This window comes from Elephas maximus, chromosome 16, assembly GCF_024166365.1.
Source record: "Elephas maximus indicus isolate mEleMax1 chromosome 16, mEleMax1 primary haplotype, whole genome shotgun sequence".
Classification (NCBI taxonomy): Eukaryota; Metazoa; Chordata; class Mammalia; order Proboscidea; family Elephantidae; genus Elephas; species Elephas maximus.
Window position 1 is genome coordinate 77,792,617 of NC_064834.1, and position 22,408 is coordinate 77,815,024.

Here is a 22,408-nt window from a genome sequence, read left to right on the forward strand (position 1 = left end):
CTAAATAGAATGCAGGAAAGCTATAATCTCAAGTTAAAAGTTTATAGTCTTCAAGTTGAATCTTGAAGGTTCAGGTCCACTCAGTGGTGCCTCAGAGAAAGGCCTGGCCATTTACTTCCAAAAGATCAGCCACTGAGAACCCACTGAGCACAGTTCTACCCAGACACATGTGGGGTCGCCGTGAGTCAGAGTCTACTCGACCGCAACTGTTTTTTTTAACTGTGGTTTGCATAGTTTCTAAATAAAAATGAGAGCTCAAGCGATATTTGGCTGTTATAATACAGAGTTACATCTTTATTGAAAACTCAACTGCATAAAGTTGGAAGACATCTAAGTACAAGGATCATGTCCTCTATTATTATATTTTTTTTATTGTACTTTAGATGAAGGTTTACAGAGCGAATTAGTTTTTCATTAAACAATTAATACACATATTGTCTTGTGACATTGGTTGCCAACCCCGCGACGTGTCAACACTCTCCCCTTCTCAACCTGGGGTATCCCGTTACCAGCTTTCCTGTCCCCTCCTGCCTTCTTGTCCTTGCCCCTGAGCTGCTGTGCCCAATTAGTCTCATTTTGTTTCATGGGCCTGTCTAATCTTTGGCTGAAGGGTGAACCTCAAGAGTGACTTCAATGCTGAGTTAAAAGAGTGTCTGGGAGCCATACTCTCAGAGTTTCTCTAGGCTCTGTCAGACTAGTAAGTCTGGTCTTTTTTTGTGAGTTAGAATTTTGTCTACATTTTTCTCCGTCTCTGTCCAGGACCCTCTATTGTGATCCCTGTCAGAGCAGTCGGTGGTGGTAGCCAGGCACCATCTAGTTGTACTGGACTCAGTCTGGTGGAGGCCGTGGTAGATGTGGTCCATTAGTCCTTTGGACTAATCTTTCCCTTGTATCTTTAGTTTTCTTCATTCTCCCTTGCTCCCGAAGGGGTGAGACCAGTGGAGTATCCTAGATGGCCACTCAACAGGCTTTTAAGGCCCCAACTCATCCTTTATTTTTGCTTGCCTTGCCACGCCAGACCTAGGGCCTGATACAGAGCTGAAAGGAAATCAATAAATATTTGAGCGGATAAAAGAATGAAGAGAGCAAACGCTAGGACAATCGAAGAGGCCTTGCGGAGCCCCTGCGGCAGTGTCAAATCCCACGAAAGACTCCTTTTCATCAGAAAAAAGTGTTTCTGGGATGGCTTTGCGGTGAGATGTTTGTTCTCCACTTCTCCCGACCTCCTTATCATGATTGAATTTCAAATGAAAGGATACTGTTTGCTCAAAAGAGACTTCAACGTTCAATACGACCTCGTCCAATTTCACTTTTCCAAAAGAGGTCAACCTTTATTTGACCTGAATATTTCTAAACACAGTTGAATAAACTCAAATTCTCAAGGCCTGTTTCTCATTATCTGACTTCCTAGCAGATGGTGACGTTCATTTCCTCTGAGGTTTCTTTTTCATCTTTTTTTTTTTTTTTTATTTGGGAAGGACAGTATAAAGGATTCTCTCTCAAAGGACGTAAAATTCCATGACTCTATATTGATAAATATCTGAGAAGATGTAGGGGTGTTTATAGAGATGTTGGTTGGCGAAAATAAGGCTCAACTTGGGTCTTTTTCAGTAAACCTTTTGGCTAGGTTAGTCACTCACTGAACAAATATTTAGTAAGCATCCATGTTAATAATGTAAGGGCTTTCAGGATGTAACTGTATTAAAATGAAAGTACTAGTGGGAGTGTTTGGAGTCCAAAACCCACAGAATGCTAACACTCATCGTGAATTTTTTTGGGGAGGGAAGAGGTAAAGTAAATATTTTCAGTGGATTTTTGGAATTTACAAAATGTGCATGTTTGTGCTGAAAGGAAATGCTTATCAGCTTAGATAGAGTCCCACGTTCACGCCCATGAAATCTTAAGAGAAGGTTTTAAAATAGTTCTCAGTGTTAAAATGAATGAACATGACTATCGTGACATGCATGGCTTTCAAACATCTGGTGACTTTTCAGGCCACCTACTTGTGAATTTGGGCTCTCAAGGCTTGCCAGCTGTATCAGTCACGGGTCTCCAGAGAAACAGAACTGATAGGATATATCTATCTATCTATATCTTTATAACTCTCTCTTGATAGATAGTAGAAAGACAGGTAGATAGGTAGGTAGACAGATAAATAGATATTAAGTTATTTTAAGGAATTGGCCCACATAGTTGTAGGGCCTAACAAGTCCAAAACAAGCTGAACATGGAATAAGGAAGACCGAAGAATTAATGCCTTTGAATTATGGTGCTGGCAAAGAACATCGAATATACTACGGACTGCCGGAAGAGGAAACAAGTCTGTCTTGGAAGAAATACAGCCAGAGTGCTCCTTGGAAGAGAAGATGGTGAGATTTCATCTCACATACTTTGGACATGTTGTCAGGAGGGACTGGTCCCTGGAGGACGGTAAAGTAGAGGGTCAGTGAAAAAGAGGAAGAGCCTCAATGAGATGAATTGACACAGTGGCTGCAACAGTGGGCTCAAGCATAGCAATGATTGTGAGGATGGCGCAGGACTGGGCAGTGTTTTGTCCTGTTGTACGTAGGGTCACCATGAGTGGGAACCAACTCCATGGCACCCAACAACAACAGCAACAAGTCCACAACGTGTAGGGAGGTTACACGTAGGAACTCAAGCAAGAGTTGATGTTACAGTCTTGAATCCAAAATCCACAGGGCAGGCCAGCAGGCTGAAAACTCGACGGGATTTTTGTGTTACATCTTTAGGCAGAATTCCTTCTTGGGAAACCTCAGTTTTTGCTCTCAGGGCCTTGAGCTGATTGAATGAGGCCCATCCACATTATGGAGGGTCATCTTTAGTTAAAGTCAGTGATGGTAGATGTCAGTCACATCTACAAAACACCTTCACAGCTACATCTAGACTAGCGTTCAGTCAAACAACCAGCACCACAGCCTCGCTGAGCAGACGCATAAAGGCCACCATCACACCAGCTACAGGGCCTTGGACAAGTTACATGACCTGTCTGCTTCTCATTTCCCTCACTGGTCAAATGGTCACGATGAGGGCCTGGAGCCACCTTGGAGAGCTGCTGCAAGGGGCAAGAGTGCTTGTGTATCAAGTGTGCAGACTGTCGCCTGGCACAGAGTGAGACCATGGGAACAGTGCTGGCATCATGGACATCCACATCCACATTCCATTAGTATCTGCACCCAGAGCTCCTGCAGCCGCACCCACATCCCCATCACCACCCGCATGCACAGTACCTGTACCCACATCTGCAGCCATGCCCACAGCACCCCCACCCACAGCATCAGTATTTACAGCATCTGCACCCACACCTACAGCATCAGCATCCACACCAGCATCTGCACCCACATCCCATCAGCATCTGCACCCATAGCATCCACACCCATAACACCCACACCCACAGCTGCACCCACAGCACCCACAGCATCAGCACCACCATCTTCACTGTTAGCTCATCTGCACAGCTCACTCACTCTGCAGCTGCCAGTGGTTGTTCCAGAAATAAGGGAGGAGGCTCTACCTCTCATGCCTAATGCCCACATGTGTGAAACTTCCTGAACCTGAGGCAGACTCGGGTTGCAGCTCTCAGCTGGCCAACCTCCTGCCGCTCATGGGACTTGTGCTCTTGCACTGGGTGGTGAGCAGCTCCCCTGACAGGAAGACCTCCCTTGCCCCTGGAGGTGAGCAGAGGGGGCTCCTTACATGTGGCTGCAGCATCCCCTTCCAAGACACATGACTCTGAGGAACCTGCACGGTGATAGGAAGCAGCGCAGACTCTCTCTGAAGCCTTGCTGTCACGTCCCCCACCTCCTGCCTCCCTTGGGGTGCCTTGGTGGGCTCATGTCTTACACCTCCAGTTGCCCCTGGAGCTCCTTGAAGGGGGGGATGAAGCAGGTGAGATGCAGGGTCCTCACTGTACCAGAAATAGCCTCATTTCAGGAGGAGAAAGCCTAGAGGTTCTAAGCAAAAGGTTAGTGGCCAGGATAGCTTTAGAGATAATAGGGCCTCAAAGTACAGTCCTGCTGCCTCTAAACCCAGGTGATCCACGTCCTTTTCTCCCTGTAGACTGGGGGACCCTGGAGTGGGGAGGCCTTCCCTTGGGGAGATCCACCAGGACCTAGCAGGACTTGGGCATCTCTCCTTGGGTTCCTCACGCGAAGGAGTCCCCTGGCCCCATCACTCTCAGTCACCCAGGCTGAAGACAGGTCTTCACGATATCTTCTGTCCTGACCCCTGCCCTGGCCAGGAGGATGGTGGGTAAGAAGAAAAGCAGAAGGAAGGAGGCGAGCAGGCCCTGGGCTGGAGGGCCACTGTGTGCCCATATCACCCAGAAGGAAAGTCTCAGGGAGGCCAGCAGCATGCCCAGAGTCTGGAAGAGTCTGGTGCTTTCAAAGACGCACATAGCAAACCAAAGAACCAACCCTTTGCCATCGAGTTGATTCTGACTCATAGCAACCCTATAGGACACAGTAGAACTGCCCCATAAGGTTTCCGAGGCTGTAATCTTCATGAAGCAGACTGCCATGTCTTTCTCCCATGGAGCAGCTGGTGGGTTCGAACCGCCAACCTTTCGGTTAGCAGCCGAGTGCTTAACCACTGTACCACCAGGGCTCTTTGTAGAAGTAGATAAGCCAGGTAAACACTAACAAAGTCACAAGGCACCAGGCTGCAAGCCCATCCTCCCACATCTGCTCTTTAAGTCCCTCACTGATCTGATCCAGTAGGAGTTAGATGCACCGTGCACTGTGCTCAGCCCAGAGGCGATGCCAGGCCCATGGTCCGCTTGGTGCCAGGCACTCGGTGTGTCCTCTGCAGCCCTTAATGGGCATGAGGTTTCTAGGTCTGGGGCTTCAGGGCCCAGCTGAATGCCATCTCCCCTTGATGCCCTCCGCCAGCCCATGCGGGGAAACCCCCTACCCCCAAGCTCCCAGAATGGGTCTGCTTAGAGGACATGGAGGGCCCTGAGGCTGGGTCTTGGCCTCCAGCCCAGAGCATGGCCCATGGGCGTGGCTCCTTAAATGCTTATTAGAAGCAAAAACCAAAAACCCCATAAGGTTTCCAAGGCTGTAAATCTCTACGGAAACAGACTGTCACATCTTTCTCCTGTGGAACTGCTGATGGTTTCAAACCACCAACCTTTCAGTTAGCAGTCGATCGCTTTAACCACTGTACCACCAGGACACAGGGACCAGAGAGTCCTCCCTTCTCCACAGCCTGCTGGTTCTGAGGGTTCCCATCTCTGGGACTGAAAAATGGGGTCTCCCTCAGATTTCCGTCTCCATCAGAACTCCTGTCTGTCATTAGACACATAAGTAAATGGATTCGTTTGCCTTCTTGTTTGTTGTCTTTAAGCAGAACATATTTTGAAGTGTTTGTTTACCTTCTGGAAAGGGCAAACATCAACAGCAGGTGAGCTCTTCCAGAGAAATCAGGGAAGACAGAGGGGAGGGGAGACGTGGGGGAGGTTCTGTTTGCTCCCTCTGGTCGAACCCAAGCCAAATCCATTGCCATCAAGTCAATTCCAACTCATAGCAATTCTATAGCAACCCTATAGGACAGAGTAGAACTGCCCCATAGGGTTTCCAAGGAATAGCTAGTGGATTTCAACTGCTGACCTTTTGGTTAGCAGCCAAGCTTTTAACCACAGTGCCACCAAAGCCTCTGCCTTTGGTCACTGGTTCAGAATTCTGAGCTCTACTATTCGAGAAAGGAGCCCTGGTGGTGCAGTGGTTAAGTGCTTGGCTGCTAACCAAAATGTCAGTGGTTCGAGCCCACCAGCAGCTCCACAGGAGAAAGAACTAGCAATCTGCTTGCATAAAGATTACAGTGTAGGAGACCCTGCGGGTAGTACTACTCTGTCCTATAGGGTTGATATGAGTCAGAATCAACTTGGCAACACCCACCAACAGCAGCAGTATTCTAGAATGCTCCTGTGTACCAGGCCCAGTGCTCAGGGCTTTCTCCTGCCGTTGTGGACCATTCCCAGAGGCGCCTTCCTCCTCTTTCTCCCCAGCTCCAGCTGCCCCAGCACAGACGTCACAACCCAGAGGTTGCCATCAGTTGGTTTACTGAAGAACTGATTATGGATCCATTGAGCGGACCGTGGGCGACAGGCAGGCACGTCCAGATGTCCTCCATGCTGTCACCTCTGCCTTCACGGCACCTCTGTATTTGGACACACTCTGAGTTGTATTTTCTTTTCCACTATAATTAATTTCAATATATGGAAGAATAGCTGCTGTGGGAAGAAAGCCAATTTTCTGGATGTGGTGAGGCAGTTGATTTGTAATTTCTCTCTCTCTCTTGTTTCCGGCACGGAAAGTCTGTTTGAGTGTTAAATCTCCACAGTTGGGTAGAGATAACAAACCCAGAGATGAGAAAATAAAATCGCAGGCTGGACAATGGGTATGAGTGTGCCCATTGAGGAGAATTCAAATGCATTTTAGGATGATAGATACTAATTAGTCGATTAGAGACAAATTACTTGGGAAGAAATGTTTGTCCTGGCATAGGTGGAGCCTCTTTTGGGGAATGCAGGCACAGGAAGCCGCGTTCCGGGGTGACCCTGGAAAAGGCGGTACGTTCAGGGAGCGACCTGGAAGGGGTGCGGAGTTGGGGCGCTCTGGTCCCTAATCCCGCATCAACTGGTCCTGCAACTCGGGCAGAGGTGGGAGGGCGTGTTTATGGCTTCCCGACGGCGCCACCTCCTGGCAGGCTCGGGTATCGCACTGGGTTCCAGCAGCAGCGCATGCGCGGAGGCAGTATGGCCGCCCCTTCTGCATCTCTGATGCTTCAAGTTCAGCGCAATATCAGTCCATTAAAAACTATGAAATTGTAATGCTTTGATCATTTGAAAATCCTCTTCGTGGACCCTTCCGTCACTCTGTTATTCCTCTTTTTCACCTTCTCCACGCTGCCTGTAATTTGTTCTCCTGCCCCACTGTGCTGTGAGCTTCCTGGGGTACCCTGTACTCCAAGGTACCCCGGAGGGTGCGGATGGAGGAGGGCCTCGTAACTGTGGGTGTCTCGGAGGGGCCAGTGCACGTAACTGCCGTCCCTGGTCCACCAGCTCTGAGCAGAGGCTGGGCTGGAGGGCCACCGTGTGCCCATATCACCCAGAAGGAAAGTCTCAGGGAGGCCAGCAGCTTGCCCAGGGTCACAAGGTGGAGAAGCCCAGATGTGAGCCCCAGATCACCTGTTCCTAGTCTGGAGTCTCTTCAGTCTCTGGCTTGCCTGCTGGAGCCAGAGTGATTTGGGACAGCAAGGTACTGCTGGAAATCTCTGACACCTGGTCACCCAGGAATCTGGCAGCAGCCTGAAAAATAAACCAAGCTTCTCCTTTTCCTCAGCCTGAGAGAGCTGACCCAGCATCTCTGTAAGCCCACCCACTCACTGCCATCAAATTGATTCCAACTCATAGCAACCCTGTAGGGTTTCCAAGGCTGTAAACCTCTGTGGAATCAAGCTCCCGCATCTTTCACCCATGGAGCCGCTGGTGGTCTCGAACTGCTGGCCTTTCTGTTAGCAGTTGAGTGCCTCTACCACTGCCCCACCAGGGCCCCTTTCATGAGCCCCGGGTCATTAAAATATCCAGTGTAAAGTTCTACCACTTGCTTTGCTGGAAAAACTCCAAATCAGTCTTAGAAGAAACACAGCCAGAATGTGCCTTAGAAGCCAGGATGGTGAGACTTCAGCTCTTACTTTGACTATGTCCTCAGGAAACCCAATCGCCAGAAAGGACAGCATGGTTGATAAAGTCAGGGAAAATGAGGGAAACCATCAATGAAGTGGGCTGACACAACAGCTGCGACAATGGGCTCAAACATACCAATCATCATGAAGATGGTGCAGGACCGGGCAACATTTCGTTCTGTTCTACATAAGGTCACCATGAGTTGGAGCCAACTGGATGACAACTAACAACAACAACAAAAGCTCGTCACCACAGAAGTAACAGCAAGAGACTCCGATTGTCAGGAAGGAGGTCCATGCAGTCGGCTTTCTCCAAATGACAGCTATGGGGTTGACCATGGGCCTACTTCTGCTGGCATGGGAGAAGCATCTTTTCCTGCCTGTGGGAGCCTCATAACGGCAGTGATGGGGTCTTAGTCCTCATTCCTTCCTCAGTGAATGGTTGTTGAGTGTGAGAAGCTGAGAGACCTCCAAATTGTTTGTCACCAGCCCCTCCCCACACCCTACCTTGAGTCTGCCGAAGTCCTTTTCACGGCTGGCTGATCTCTGTGGTTAGGGTGGAAGCCCCTTTGCTTTCCTGGTCTCGTAAGAGGCTAAACAAGGCCTCTTCCATGCTCTGTTTCCAGAACACACACAGTAAATATTTGTTGAATGAATGAACAAATAAACAAATCTGTATTACTAGCTCCTGATCCCACTAAAATCAGTGTTTCTTTAAAAATTCATGAATACCATAATGTTTCCCAGTGTGAGAGTGAGCCATTTTATGAAATTGGCATGAATTTTCTATTATAGGGAAGACTATTTATTAATATTCCCAAAGGGTAGCTTTTTTGGTTTACTGCTTTGCTGCTGTTATCATTTTCCATAATTATATGGTGTTGATTGTAGTTTTCTGACCCAACCCAAGAAAGTGTAACCATGGAACTATATTACTTAAAGCACATAGTCTTCCTAAAGGGAAACTAATCACTTAGCTGGGTTGAGGGTGGCAAAGGGAAGGTCCTCCCCCAAATCCCCGAGGAGAGGAAGCACAGACACCGAGGTCGCCCTGCAGATTTGAGTTCGTACGAATAGGAGATAGAGTTCCTATTGGAATAATTTAGAAATGGAAGGAGAATCCTATTTTTGAGCACCACTGGCGTTGGTGGTATAGTGGTGAGCATAGGTGCCTTCCAAGTGTTTGGCCCAGGTTTGACTCCCGGCCAACACATCCCACCCTTTTGGAGCCCTGGTGGCACAGTGGTTAAGAGTTTGGCTGCTAACCAAAAGGTCGACAGTTGGAATCCACCAGCCGTGCCTTGGAAATCCTATGGGGCAGTTCTACTCTGTCCTGTAGGGTTGCTATGAGTTGGAATTGACTCAACGGCAGTGGGTTTGGGTTTTTACTTAGTGGTAGATAGGATTTTGGCAGGAGTCAACAGTAAGGAGCAAAGCCTATTGAGAAAAGCCATCCTGTAACCAGCCCCAGGGTAGACAGAGGGGGTCTTAATGGGAGGTCCTTGAGGGCAGGTGTTGTTGTTAGTTGTGGAGTTGCCTCTGACTCATGGCCACTCCCTGTCTAACAGAACCAATTGTTGCCCAGTCCTGTGCCATCTTCACGATCGTTGATATGTTTGAGTCCACTGTGGCTTTGTGTCAGTCCATCTCATTGAGGGTTTCCCTCGTTTTCGTTGGCCTTCTACTTTTCCAAACATGATGTCCTTTGGTATCACTTGATCTTTCCTGATGACATGTCTAAAGTAAACGAGCCAAAGTCTCATCATCCTCCCTTCTAAGGAAATTTCTGGTAGCATTTCTTCTAAGACAGATTTGTTCATTCTTCTGGCAGTCCAGGGTATCCTCAATATCCTTTGCCATTGCCACATTTCAAATGCATCAATTCTTCTTCTGTCTTCCTTTTACATTTTCCAGTTTTCACATGGATATGAGGTGATTATAGATACCTGGTAAATAGTTGGATGAATGACTAAATGAATGAATGAAGCAAGTGGCCCTGGACTTACGTAGATCAGATCTTGCCTCTGCTGATGTCTAGCTATGTGACCTGGGTCACGTTGTTTGATCTCTTGGTAGTGGTCACTTCAGCTTCAGAAGAGGGATCCTAATCCCTCCTTCGAAGACTGGCTGGGCATAAGATGAGGGGCCCAGAAATCGCTTTGCACATAATGTGTATGGTGTCCAGTGGATCCGGGTACCCCTTTGTGTTGTCACCCGGAGCCTTCAGGCAAGCCCAGGCCGCAGGTTGGCAGGAGGCTGCCCTTGCAGCCCACAGATTGGCCCTAGAAACAGAGGTATGAGGTCAACCAGGGCTGAGAAGGGACCCCAACTCTATACATCCCCACTGGTCACAAATACTGTGCATCTGCCTCTTATTTGGGGTGCCAGACAGTTCTGAAACAGTTTCCTTGAGTTATAAAATATGGGGAGTTCTTTTCTTAGTTGCAATTTGGGGGCAGTTTTTCCCCCAAATAACCAGAGTAGCAGTTATAAATAATTACTGCACATCATTTGGCCCAATTAACATTCTTCAGATGAGCAGGGCTACCCGTTTGAAGTCGTTCCCTTCTTGAGGGACGGAGACATGCCCCTGCTGGGCTAGGCCAAGCTTCTGCCCTAATTAGATATTTACACAAGAGACCCAAGAGAGGAGGGAGGATTTATTTTTAATAAAAGATTAAAATCTGTGTATCTGCAGTGTATTAAGGAAGACCGAAGCAAATCAAAATCTACCCACAACACTGGGTAGAGAGCCTGGAAAGGACACGCTTCACGTGGAATTGCTACAACTTCCTGCTTTGAGTCAGGAAAGAAATCAGGCTTCCTCCTCCAATTTCACATGCTCTCGTCGGAGCTCCGACTGGGGCTGCCAGATGGAATATGGCGTCTGAGCCTTGACCATGGGGCTCAGTGTCCCTTGGTGGAGACGGCCACAGCCTGTGTGATGACGGAAGCAGGTGGGGAGCATGCGGCCGGGACACGGCAGCGTTGGGGGCCCAGGCTCACATGAAGGGGACAGATGAGGAAGCCAGGTGGCATGTCAGGCTCATGGTGGTGGGCGGGTGGTACGTGGTATTGGGGCCACCTGGATCGGATCACCCAGGCCACTGAGGGGTACAGGATCCTGGAGAGATAGGCACGGGTCAGAGGTGAAGGAGAAAGAGAAGTTTACCTGGCCCAGCAGGTGAGGAGGGGCTTGCGAATACTAAGAGCTTACGAACTACAGAAGTATAGAGGGTAAGAAGGCCCTCCACAGCCTACTCTTGCCTCCAGATTGTGGATGGCTTTTGGAAATTTCCAGAAAGCAAATGCATGTGTAGGAGATCAGAGCTTTGGTGGGGGGAACATGACAGGGACATCCTAGCGACCTCTACTGAGTCACATCTGAAAACACAAGTCTGAACAGTTCAGGCACTTTCATTCTTAACCCCTGCTGGACCGGAAGCTTCCTTCCAGCTCCCTGATGCTGTCTCCAGGCAGCTCCTGGTCGCACGGGCTAGTCTCCCAGGACGGCATTCAGACGGCGAACAGACCAGGTTGCACGGTGGTTTTCCAGCTGCGGGTCAACACGTTACCGTCATCTCTCAGATCTGTTTTTCATTCTTCCTCTTACATTTCCTGTCTCCTGGTCATTCAACATGGTCTCATTGATCCAGCCAGAATCTTGTCTGTGTGACCTCACTGATGCAGTGTTTCCTTCTGTTCCTGGAAGTCTGGCACATGGGGTGGTGGTGGCGGGACCCTTGCTGACAGCCGGTCCCCAGTGGGTCTGAGAGGGGGACCACGGGCAGCAGGGGGAGAAGAGGCTGCCTCTGTCTCCTCAGCGACTAGGGACCGTCGCTCTCCTCTGCTTTAGCCGAAAGCTGCCCCCGCCCAGTGTCGCAGATCAGGCCCTCTCAGCGTCTGCCCCTCAGGAGATGGTTGAAAACCAGGACATTGGGAAGTGGGGGCCTCTCAGGCTGGGGCTGCTGCACCCTGAGGAAGGAGGGAGGTCACCCAAGGCTCGCCCATTCACCAACCCATTCCTATCCCCCATCTTCTGTCACATTCACGTTCACCACACACATGCTCACGTACACCACACATACCTATGCCACACACACGTTCACCACACACACCTATACCACACACACGTACACCACACACATACTCAGGTACACCACACACAAGCTCATGTACACCACACTCACACACACACATACACCACACACGCACTCACATACACCACACACGCACTCACATACACCACACACACACATACACCACACACACTCACATACACCACACACACTCACATACACCACACACACACTCACATACACCACACACATACTCACATACACCACACACATGCTCACATACACCACACACACATACACCACACACGCATGCATGAGCAAACACACATGCACGCTCACACATGTACACATACTCACATGCAGATGTGTGCACACACTCATGCACATGGGATACTCAGATGCATGCACATTTACCTACACACGTGGGTGCACGCACACACGTACATGCTTACATATACACACAGACACATTACAATGCACACACATGCATGTGCTCACAGACATACACTCATAGACACTTGCACACACTCACACATGCTTACACACGTGCACACACATTTACACACATATGCTTACATGCACACATACACAAGCGCATATGCACATGCTCACGTGCACACACACACATGCTTTCACACAGACACACAACGTTTTTAATGGGCTTCTAGAGAAATGGCTGCTTGAGCGTGCACGCGCCCCAGGGAGACACCACGTTAAAATCAAGAGCTCTCCCATCATAGGCTGAGGGTGTCCTTCAGCTTGGGCTTCAGGCTCATCCCCTGACCCCTGGGCTCTGCCTCCCTCGCCCCACCCCCCGGCAGGGTGGTGTCACAGTTCAAGAGGGATCTTTGGAGCATGCGAGCTCTGGCTTTCATCCCAGCTCTGCTACTTACTTGCTACATGACCTTGGGCCCAGTGCTTGGCTTTTTGGAGCCTCAGTTTCCCCAGCTGAGAGCAGAGATGATAAGACCTACCTCAGGGGATTGTGAGCATAGAGCAAGAAAATGCACTGGATTGTGTAGCCTGGAGCCCCAAGCTCGGAAAGCCCTCTGCCAGAGTGTCTGTACCTCCCTTCCACCCAGTTGTCCCCAGCCTCAAACAACCCTGAAACTGCTGGAGGGCAAGCAGCCAGGACCAGCACTGCCTGGGCTTCTTATTCTCTAAAATACCTAATGTCCCAAGTCTCTGCAGAGTTTCCTTGAATAGCTAGAGCTGGCACAGAGCAAGTGCTAGCCCAAAACACAGGTCTGACATATTCTGCCTCTGTGAGGGTGTCTTAGTCATCTAGTGCTGCTGTGACAGAAATACCACAAGTGGGTGACTTTAAGAAACAGAGACTTATTCTCTCATGGTCTAGTAGGCTACAAGTCCAAAATCAGGGTATCAGCTCCAAGGGAAGCCTTTCTCTCTCTTTCAGCTCTGGAGGAAGGTCCTTGTCGTCAATCTTCCCCTGGTGTAGGAGCTTCTCAGCACAGGGACCCTGGGTCCAGAGGACAGACTATTCTCCTGGCTCTTGTTTCTTGGTTGTATGAGGTCCCCATGTCTCTCTGCTCACTTCTGTCTTTTATGTCTCAAAAGATATTGGCTTAAGACACAATCAATCTTGTAGATTGAGTCCTGCCTCACTAGCATAACTCCCACTAATCCCATCTCATCAACATCATAGTCATAGGATTTACAACACACAGGAAAATCACATCAGATGACAAAATGGTAGACAATCACAATACTGGAATCATGGCCTAGCCAAACTGATACATGTATTTGCGGGGAACACAGTTCAATCTATAACAGAAGGCATGTGCTGTTTAAAGCCTGGTTCGTTCATTCATTCACTCACTCACTTGTCCAGTCATTTGTTCACCAAACACCTTCAGAGCACTAGGACATGCAGGTTGGGGCTTGCGGTGGGTGGGGTGTCAGGGGTGGGGGCTGGAGAAGTTGTCACACGGCCTCTCTTGGGCAGGGGTCTCAGGTCAAGACCAGGGTCCTATGGTAGGTGTGGTGTGCCCAGCACCCACTGTCCCTTTTCCAATGAGCTGTGAGGATGGTCTGAAGCCCAGAGTGCCGCCCCCTGTTCAGGGACCCCTTGTCACATTTCCAAAGAAGTGCCAAGAGTCTCTTGCAGGAGAATCAAAATCTTTCCTTGGACTCTTCAGAGGCTTTGCGGGGAGGTGGAGCATGTGTGTGTGTGTGTGTGTGTGTGTATGCACACACACACGCACACACGTGCTGGGCAAGATGCTACTGTGTGGTCGTAGGAAAGGAGGCAGGACAGCTGTGCTCAAAGCAGAGGAGGGTGACAAAACCTTGCCTTTCCACAGTGGATCTTCTTATTAAAGGGTCCCGATTTAAGCAGCCTGGTGGTGTACATATAGGTGTCACGAGGTGCACGACTGTGCATGAGAAAAATCCCAGCTTTGTCCTTGGCTCAAGGGGTGTGTCTTGCACTAACTCAAATGCTTTTTACTTGGTTTGTATTTTGCTGATCGATCTCATGACCTCAAGTTCAAATAAATTACATGATGCCAAATGTAAGCAGTTTTTCTCTGAATTTCTCCTGTTTGGTTGCCAACGATGGACTTTCCAATGTAATGAAAATACTGCCTTGGCTCATTATGGCTGCATACTTGGGTAACTAGATGCACCTGGACCTAGCTAGCCCCAGTTGGTGGTAGGTTGTTGTCTTTTGAATTTTTTTTTATTGTGGTAAATAGGTAACAAAGCATTTGCCATTTCAACAATCTTCACACGTAGAGTTCAAAACCCACCGCCGTCGTGTTGATTCCGACCCATCGGAGCAGAGTAGAACTGCCCCATAGGGTTTCCGAAGCTGTAAGTCTTTACGGAAGCAGACTGCCACATCTTTCTCACGAGGAGTGGCTGGTGGGTTCAAACCGCCAACCTTTTGGTTAGCAGCCGAGCGCTTTAACCACTGCGCCACTAGGTTTCCTTGTACAGTTCAGTGACATTAAATATGTTCATCAGGTTGTTCAGCCATCACCATTCCCGAATTTTCCCATCACCTTAAGCTCAGTGTCCTCTAAGCACTGCGTCTTCCTCCCCCACCCAGCACCCCCAGAAACCACCAATGAACTTAGTCTCTGTAACCCGCCTTTTCTGGGTATTTCATTGATTTGGGACCATACGGTTCCCAGAAGACTGCTTTCAGGTGAAGCTGCAGCATCTTTATTTGACTTTGATGTCACTTGGACATTTCTTTTTGCAGAGCTTTGATTTCTAGTATCATCAGCCTCAGTCTTCAGTAATGACCTAGAATACACATTTGGTGATTGATCACTGACAGAGCTGTATGTCCAGGTGACTGGCATATTTGCTGAGACAAATTAATGGAGGTTGCAGCAAGACTGTGTAAGGATCTAGACAGAGCACGCCAGCTTATCACCCTACCTCAGCATCTGCCCTGGGAGCGGTGATGGGCGCATTGGCTTATTTATGAATTCCACTTAAAAGACTTTGTCAGTTGATTTACTGAGACAGCCCAGAGAAGGTCACATGAAAGGCACGAGGCAGAGGAGTGGGCTCCAGTTGAGCATCAGATGGAACGCAGCTTTGCTAGACTCCGAAGCCTGGAGAACTCTGACACACAGGTTCCCCCTCAAGCAGAGCACCTGGGTTCCCTCGGTGCACTTGGCACACCTGTTCCACACAGATGTGCCTCTGGGCAAGACCCTGAGATGAGGTCCCAGTGAGGTGACGGGGCAGGCCAGGGTTGCCTCCAGGGTGTGGTAAGAGCTATCTGTGTCTCTGGCCACCCTCTCCTACCTGGCAGGTAAAGGCCCAGGGCTCCATGGGGCATGCTGGGCTGTTAGTGAAATTTGGGTCCAGAAGGAAGGTGCCCAGTAGTGTCAGAATTGATGTCCCTGCAGGAGACAGGTACAGGTGTGTCCTCCTGGCCACACCCCATGCCATCTCCACCCCATCAGATGTACAGCTTCCACCTGACCTTCTCAGGGCAACCTTCTCAGAGCGACCACTTACATTTCCCTGGCCGCTGCTTCCAGAAAGATGAGCTGTGGAATGACCTGACTCACAGGCACTCACCTTCAGGGTCGGGAAAGAGGAGTAGAAGTGAACCCTCGTCAGGCCGCCAACAACCAGCTGTAGTAGGGGCTCAGTTTGGGGTCTGAGGGCTGGCCTGGCTAAAGAGGGCTTAGAGGGCTGTGGCCACGTGAGCCCTGGAGGGTGAGGAGATACCAAAGTGGACGAGGGTACAGGGGCGTCTGCTCCACCCAGGAGGGCACGCGAACCAGGGTCTGGATATGATGGCTGAAGTGGTCAGAAGTATGGTCACTCCAGTCATCTACTTTTTGTAATGTTCAGGCACTGGCACGTGAGTGTTCTCATTAATATTAAAATGCAATAGTGATGAGAAAATAATCAGGGTGATAAATGAATAAACAAATGTGGTATAGCCCTACAATGGAATACTACTCAGCCATAAAGAGAAATGAAGTCCTGATGCAGGCCTCAACATCATATAGACTCTCGGCGACTGGAGGGCTGGGCAGGTCTGTTGGCCCCCGACCAAGAACGAGGCTTGGAGCTGCCCACAGCCTCCCACAGGGCCCCGCACTCTTTCCTCAACTTAATGATGTTGTTGGGGGCCGTTGAGTCAATGCCCACTCATAGTGACCCTCCAGATAAAGTAGAACTGCCCCATAGGGTTTCCAAGGAGCAGCTGGTAGATTCAAACTGCTGACCTTTTGGTTAGCAGCTATAGCTCTTAACCACTGTGTCACCAGGTCTCAGACGTAGATGTTCCATGTGTGTATGCCGTGGGAATGTGTGCTCCCTGATTTTAAGGAGCCGCTTGCTCTTGCTGAGGCCGCTGACCTTGGTAAACAAACCCCAGGAGGAGAGAGCTTTTAAAGCTTAAAAGCAGGCAGTGCTTTTGTTTTCTAAAAATAGCACTCTGTCATTTAACCAGCAAAATACATTTTCAGGTGCTATTCCTCGGCTGATTCTGTTTTGTTTATTTACCCCAATTAAAAGGAGAAGTGTTTCATTCCCTCTGCCGAGGAGCCGTTTTTCCTGATGAATTGAGAATGATGGCTTTGACCATATAAAGACTCTGCTGTATCAGTTGTGTCCTGGTCGTTGAACATCGCCTGGCGTGGCTGCCGCATCATCCTCCTCACACCTGAGGGCGCCCTGCTGCTCTAAGCTCCACCCTCTCCAGACGGTGTCCTCTCGGAGCTGGGCTTTATGGCCTCTGGGGTGGGGGCAGGCGCCCTGGACGCCGTCCTGGCCAGGGTGGGTGGGTGTGGGGTGTGTGGTTGCAGCCAGCTCTGGCCCGGCTAACCGTCATGTGAGATACAGCCGCGACTCCGTGCCACCTGCCTCCTCCACACTGAGGTCCCAGGGGGTCCCCTTCCCATGGCTGTGACGGTGGGGCTGTGTGTGGCCCCCAGTACGTGCTTGGCAACCGGGAGACGCCAAAGCAGCCGCAGCAGGAAGTCCAAAAATAACGTTCCGTTTGGGACGCTGCCCCACCCACCAGCTCAACATCCTGCCTGTCCTTGTCTCCCAGGGACCTGTGACTGCAGGGGGAGGGGGGTGTAGTGGGGAGTGGGAGGGGGGCAAAGATGGCCTGGTGCCCAGGCTGCCCGGGCCACCAACATTCCTGTGGCCTGTTGTTATGGACACAGAAAAGCCAGAGGTGTCCCCACTGGCCAGTCTCTTGGGTGCAGAGGTGAAGGCCCCCATTACTCTCAAATGCAGCGTCTTGGGGAGTGCCCAGCCGATGCCCCAGCACAGCAGATTGGAACTGCAGTCATGTGTCTAGTGGTCTCCACAGTCCCCAGTCCAGCTTGTCTTCCGTCCAGCCACTCCTTCCAGCCACAGTGACCTGCTGGTACAGGAGGGACACAAAGGGACGCCTGAGACATCACCCTTGTCCCCAGGAGCCGACATTCCTGGGGGAAGGACAACAGCTGGATGCAAATGAGTGAGATGCAAGGTGGAGAGGGGAGAAGCCCCCACGGAATGTGTGTAAGTATGTGTGTGCATGTGTGTGACACTGTGTGTGAGTGCGTGCATGTGTGTGTGGGTGTGTGTGCGTGTGTGTGTGCATGTGTATGAGTGTGTGCGTATGTATGTATGAGCATGTGTGTGAGCATGTGTGTGACATTGTGTGAGTGTGTGTGTGCGTGTGTGTGCATGTGTATGAGTGTGTGCGTATGTATGAGCATGTGTGTGAGCATGTGTGTGAGCATGTGTGTGTGTGTATTTAGGGCATTCTGAAGGCTGCACGGAGGTGGCAGTAGTGGAATTTTTGCAGAGCTGGGGAGGAGGGAAGCGGGCAGTGGAGAGTGTCACTTGGGTAGGAGACAGGGTGATGTTTTGCGGGTAGGTTGGTGGGCAGGTGGTGTTCCGTGGGCAGGATGGCGGGCAGGCAGTGACGATGGGTGGGCAGTGTTCTTCGGGCAGGATGACAGGTGGGCAGGTGGTGTTCTGTGGGCAGTGATGGCAGGTGGGTAGTATGATGGGTGAGCAGTGATGGCGGGCAGGCAGTGTTCTGTGGGCAGTGATGGCAGGTGGGTAGTATGATGGGTAGGCAGTGATGGCAGGCAGGCAGTGTTCTGTGGGCAGTGATGGCGGGCAAGTAGTATGATGGGCGGGCAGTAATGGCGGGTAGGCAGTGTTCTGCAGGCAGTGGTGGCAGGCAGGTAGTGTGATGGGCGGGCAGTGATGGCGGGCAGACAGTGTTCTGCGGGCAGTGGAAACTCTGAAAGGCTTTTGGACTGGAAAGTGCGGCGACCAGCCCTGTACTCTTTGGGTGCTAGAGGTGGGTTGTGCCGGGGCTGCTGCTGGGGTGGGCAATGGTATGGAGAGGCTTGGGTCTGTCTGAGCCAAGGTCCACCATGGCTCTACCATCCCCAAGATTTAGAGGAAGGGGCTACCTCTGTGAGTTAGAGCTCTCAGGTGGTTTGCTGGGGGGGGATGGTCCAGATGCCATGGAAAGAGCCTAAAGGCCCTCAGTGAGCACTGGTCCTTGACGCAGATAGGGGATGCCCTGTAGTTCCATTTCCAGAATGATTTTTCCTCCTTTCCGCTGTGAGGAGGAAACCCTGGTGGCATAGTGGTTAGGAGCTATGGCTGCTAACCGAAAGGTCAGCAGTTCAAATTCACCAGGCACTCCTTGGAAACTCTATGGGGCAGTTCTAGTCTGTTCTATAGGGTCGCTGAGTCGGAATCGACTCGACGGCAACAGGTTTGGTTTTGGTATTGTGAGGAAAGCAAAATTCAGAGCTGGAAGAGCCCCTCGGTCTCACAAGGCTCTCTCTACTCTGTCAAAGGCTGGGGCACTTCATCCACCCAAACTGAGGAGCTTCGGCTACCAGAGGAGAAGCAGCTCCCTGTCGGTGGGCCATGGCCCCCTGGCCAGGGCGGGAAAGAGCATCTCGGGAGGGTGGCCGATTGAAAAATGATTTCTGTTATGTGGGTGCTGTTTTTTTAATGAAAACCCTGGTGGCGTTGTGCTTAAGACCCGTAGCTGCTAACCAAAAGTCGGGCAGTTGGAATCCACCAGGTGCTCCTTGGAAACTCTATGGGACAGCTCTACTCTGTCCTATAGGGCCCCTATGAGTCAGAATCGACTTGAGGGCAATGGGTTTGGGGTTTTTTGTTTTTGTTTTTTTCGATGGCCCATTTTGTATTAAGTGTGCTTGGACTGCCCTAACAAAATACCAAAAAGTAGGTGGTTTCAAAGAACAGAAATTTATTTTCTCATAGTTCTAGGGGCTGGAAGTCTGAATCCAGGGTATGAGCAGAACCATGCTGTCTCTGGAGGATCTAGGGGAAGACCCTTCCTTGTGTCTTGCAGCTTCTGGTAGCCCCCTGGTGTCCCTTGGCATTCTTTGGCTTGTAGCCAGATGGACACATGGTGTCTGTGTACTCTACTTTTGTCTGATCTCTTCTTTTACGAAACACCACTCGGATTAGGACTAAGACCCACCCTACTCCCGGATGACCTCGTTAACTTATAACATTTTCAAAGAAAGACCCTGCTTCCAAACAATGTCACATTCACAGGCACAGGAGTTAGGACTTCAACTTATCTTTTGAAGGGGCACAATTCGACCCACAACATTCATTGAGACTTTTTATGATATGAGATGATTGTTCTTAGTTTATCACACAGCTTTGTCTCACCCAGTTATTTATGGATATTATAATCATCTCCAGCTTGTGAAAATCATTTTCATCTCCTTGTCTCTCTTTAAAGAAAAACCATCACTTGGTAATTGTATAATGATAGAGAAACTACAAAGCAAGGAAGTAATTCTCTGGAAAGTTGTTTTATTTATCGCGTATAGTTTCCTAGTCTTCCTTACTCATAGTCCAGCTTTTGCATGCATATGAGGCGATTGAAAATACTGTGTCTTGGGTCATACATAAGGAAGACTGAAGAAGAATTGATGCCTTTGAATCATGGCATTGGTGAAGAATATTGAATTATACCGTGGACTACCTGAAAGATGAACAGATCTGTCTTGGAAGAAGCCAGAATATTCCTTAGAAGCGAGGATGGCAGGACTTCGTCTCACATACTTTGAGCATATCGTCAGGGGGGACCAGACCTTGGAGAAGAATATCATTCTTGGTAGAGGGTCAGCAAAAAAGAGGAAGACCCTCGATGAGATGGATTGACACAGTGGCTGCAACAATGGGCCCAAACGTAGCAATGATTGTGAGGATGGTGCTGGACTGGGCAGCGTTTCACTCTGTCGTATGTAGGGTTGCTATGAGTCAGAACCAACTTGACAGCATCTAACAATAACACAGTTTCCTAAGAGGGAAGTGGATGTGAGCGTGTTTTCTAAATTGTCGTTGTATTTACATTTCTGCCCGGATTTCCATCTGGTTGGTGCCCAGTGGTACCAGGGCCTGGGTTGGGGCTAATTAAACATGCAGTGAAGGAATGTACAAATGAATGAGGGAGGCAGAAGATGTTTGTCTTAGTCATCTAGTGCTGCCATAACAGAAGTACCCAAGTGGATGGCTTTAACAGAGAGAAATGTATTCTCTTACAGTCTAGTGGGTTACAAGTCCAAATTCAGGGCATCACCTCCAGGGGAAGGCTTCCTCTCCTTGTCGGCTCTGGAGGAAGATCCTTGTCCTCAATCGTTCCCTGGAAGAGGAGCTTCTCAGGCACAGGGACCCTGGGTCCAAAGGACATGCTGTGCTCCTGGTGCTGCTTTCTTGGTGGTATGAGGTCCCCAACTCTCTGCTTGCTTCCATTTTATCTCTTAACCTTTACCTTGGATCAAGGAGGTCACCTGAGTAAGGGTGGTGTTACGATCCCACCTTAATCCTCTCAACATAAAGTTACAATTACAAAATGGAGGACAACCACACAATACCGGGAATCATGGCCTAACCAAGTTGACACATATTTTGGGGGGGGACATAATTCAATCCACGACAATGTCTGTCTCAGGGTCTATGGGCAGCGTGGTCTGCACAGCATTGACGTCGGGCTGAGCTTTCCCACCAAGACCTGCTCATAGGTTCAGGGGGCAGCCCCCCATTCCCCATCAGCCTCCTGGTTACCCCCTTTTGCAGTGCACTGCCTGTTCTCCAAGGACCTCCGATGTCTCTGAGCACCCTGGAATCGGCCTGTGAATATGGGGGGGTACATGGGGGCATGTGTGTATGGGATGTGTGTATATATGGGGGTATGTGGGGCATATATATGGGTGTGTAATCTGGGGGTATATAGGGGAGTGTGAGTATATGGGCATGTGTATACGGGGTGTGGGTATATATGGGGGTATGTAAGGAGTATATATGAGGTGTGTAATCTGGGGGTATATGGGGGAGTATGTGTATACGGGCATGTGTATATGGGCGTGTGTGTAAATGGAGTGTGTGGGGTGTATGTATAGAGGTGTGTATACGGGTGTGTGTATATGGTGTGTGTGTGTATGGGTTGTGTGTGGTATATGGGCATGTGTATATGGGGCATGTGTATATGGGTGTGTGTATAAGGAAGGCAAGTGTATATGGGGGTATGTGTGTATATATATTGGGTATATGGAGTGTGTATGTATGGACATGTGTGTTTATATGGGCATGTGTATGTAGGGCATGTGTATATGGGTGTGCGTACATGGGCATGTGCATATGGGCATGTGTATATGGAGGGTGTGTGCATATGGGTATATGTGCGTATATATGGGGGCACGTTTATATGAAAAGCATGTTTATAGGTGGGCATATGTGCTGTGTGTGTATGGGACGTATGTGGGGGGTGTGTGTATAAGGGGTGTATGTGGTAGGGAACAAACGTTTGTGCCTCTGGCTGCCTTCCTCCAGTCCCCAGATCCCTTCCTTTCTCTTGCCCCCAGTACCTCCTCAGGTACAACCACCCAGGGATGCTACGTATAGATCAGAATTCAGTTTCTGGGACCCCGAGAGTTCCTCCATGCATCCTGCCCCCTGCCCAGGGTACCACGCTCAGATCATCCTAGGCAGACAGGCGTGCTTGTCACGGTACCGTCCGTGTGTCCTGACGCCGCCCAGCCCAGGGAAGAGCCCCAGTGGGGAAGGAGAGCCTTCCTTCCTGCCGACCTCGTAACCTCACTGTCCTCGCCTGT

The 22,408-nt window shown here is 49.8% G+C and overlaps 1 protein-coding gene across 4 annotated transcripts in view; it reads left to right on the forward strand.

The window, feature by feature from the left end:
- Positions 1-22,408, forward strand: part of PTPRE (protein tyrosine phosphatase receptor type E) — a 169,409-nt gene that overhangs the window by 83,742 nt on the left and 63,259 nt on the right. The window contains exon 1 of one of the 4 annotated variants that reach the window (XM_049854855.1): positions 17,674-17,798. The exons of the other annotated variants lie outside the window; for them this stretch is intronic. The gene's annotated coding sequence lies outside the window, so the exon portion shown is untranslated. Of the gene's footprint in view, positions 1-17,673; positions 17,799-22,408 lie in introns of those variants that run through there. 4 annotated transcript variants of the gene reach the window in all.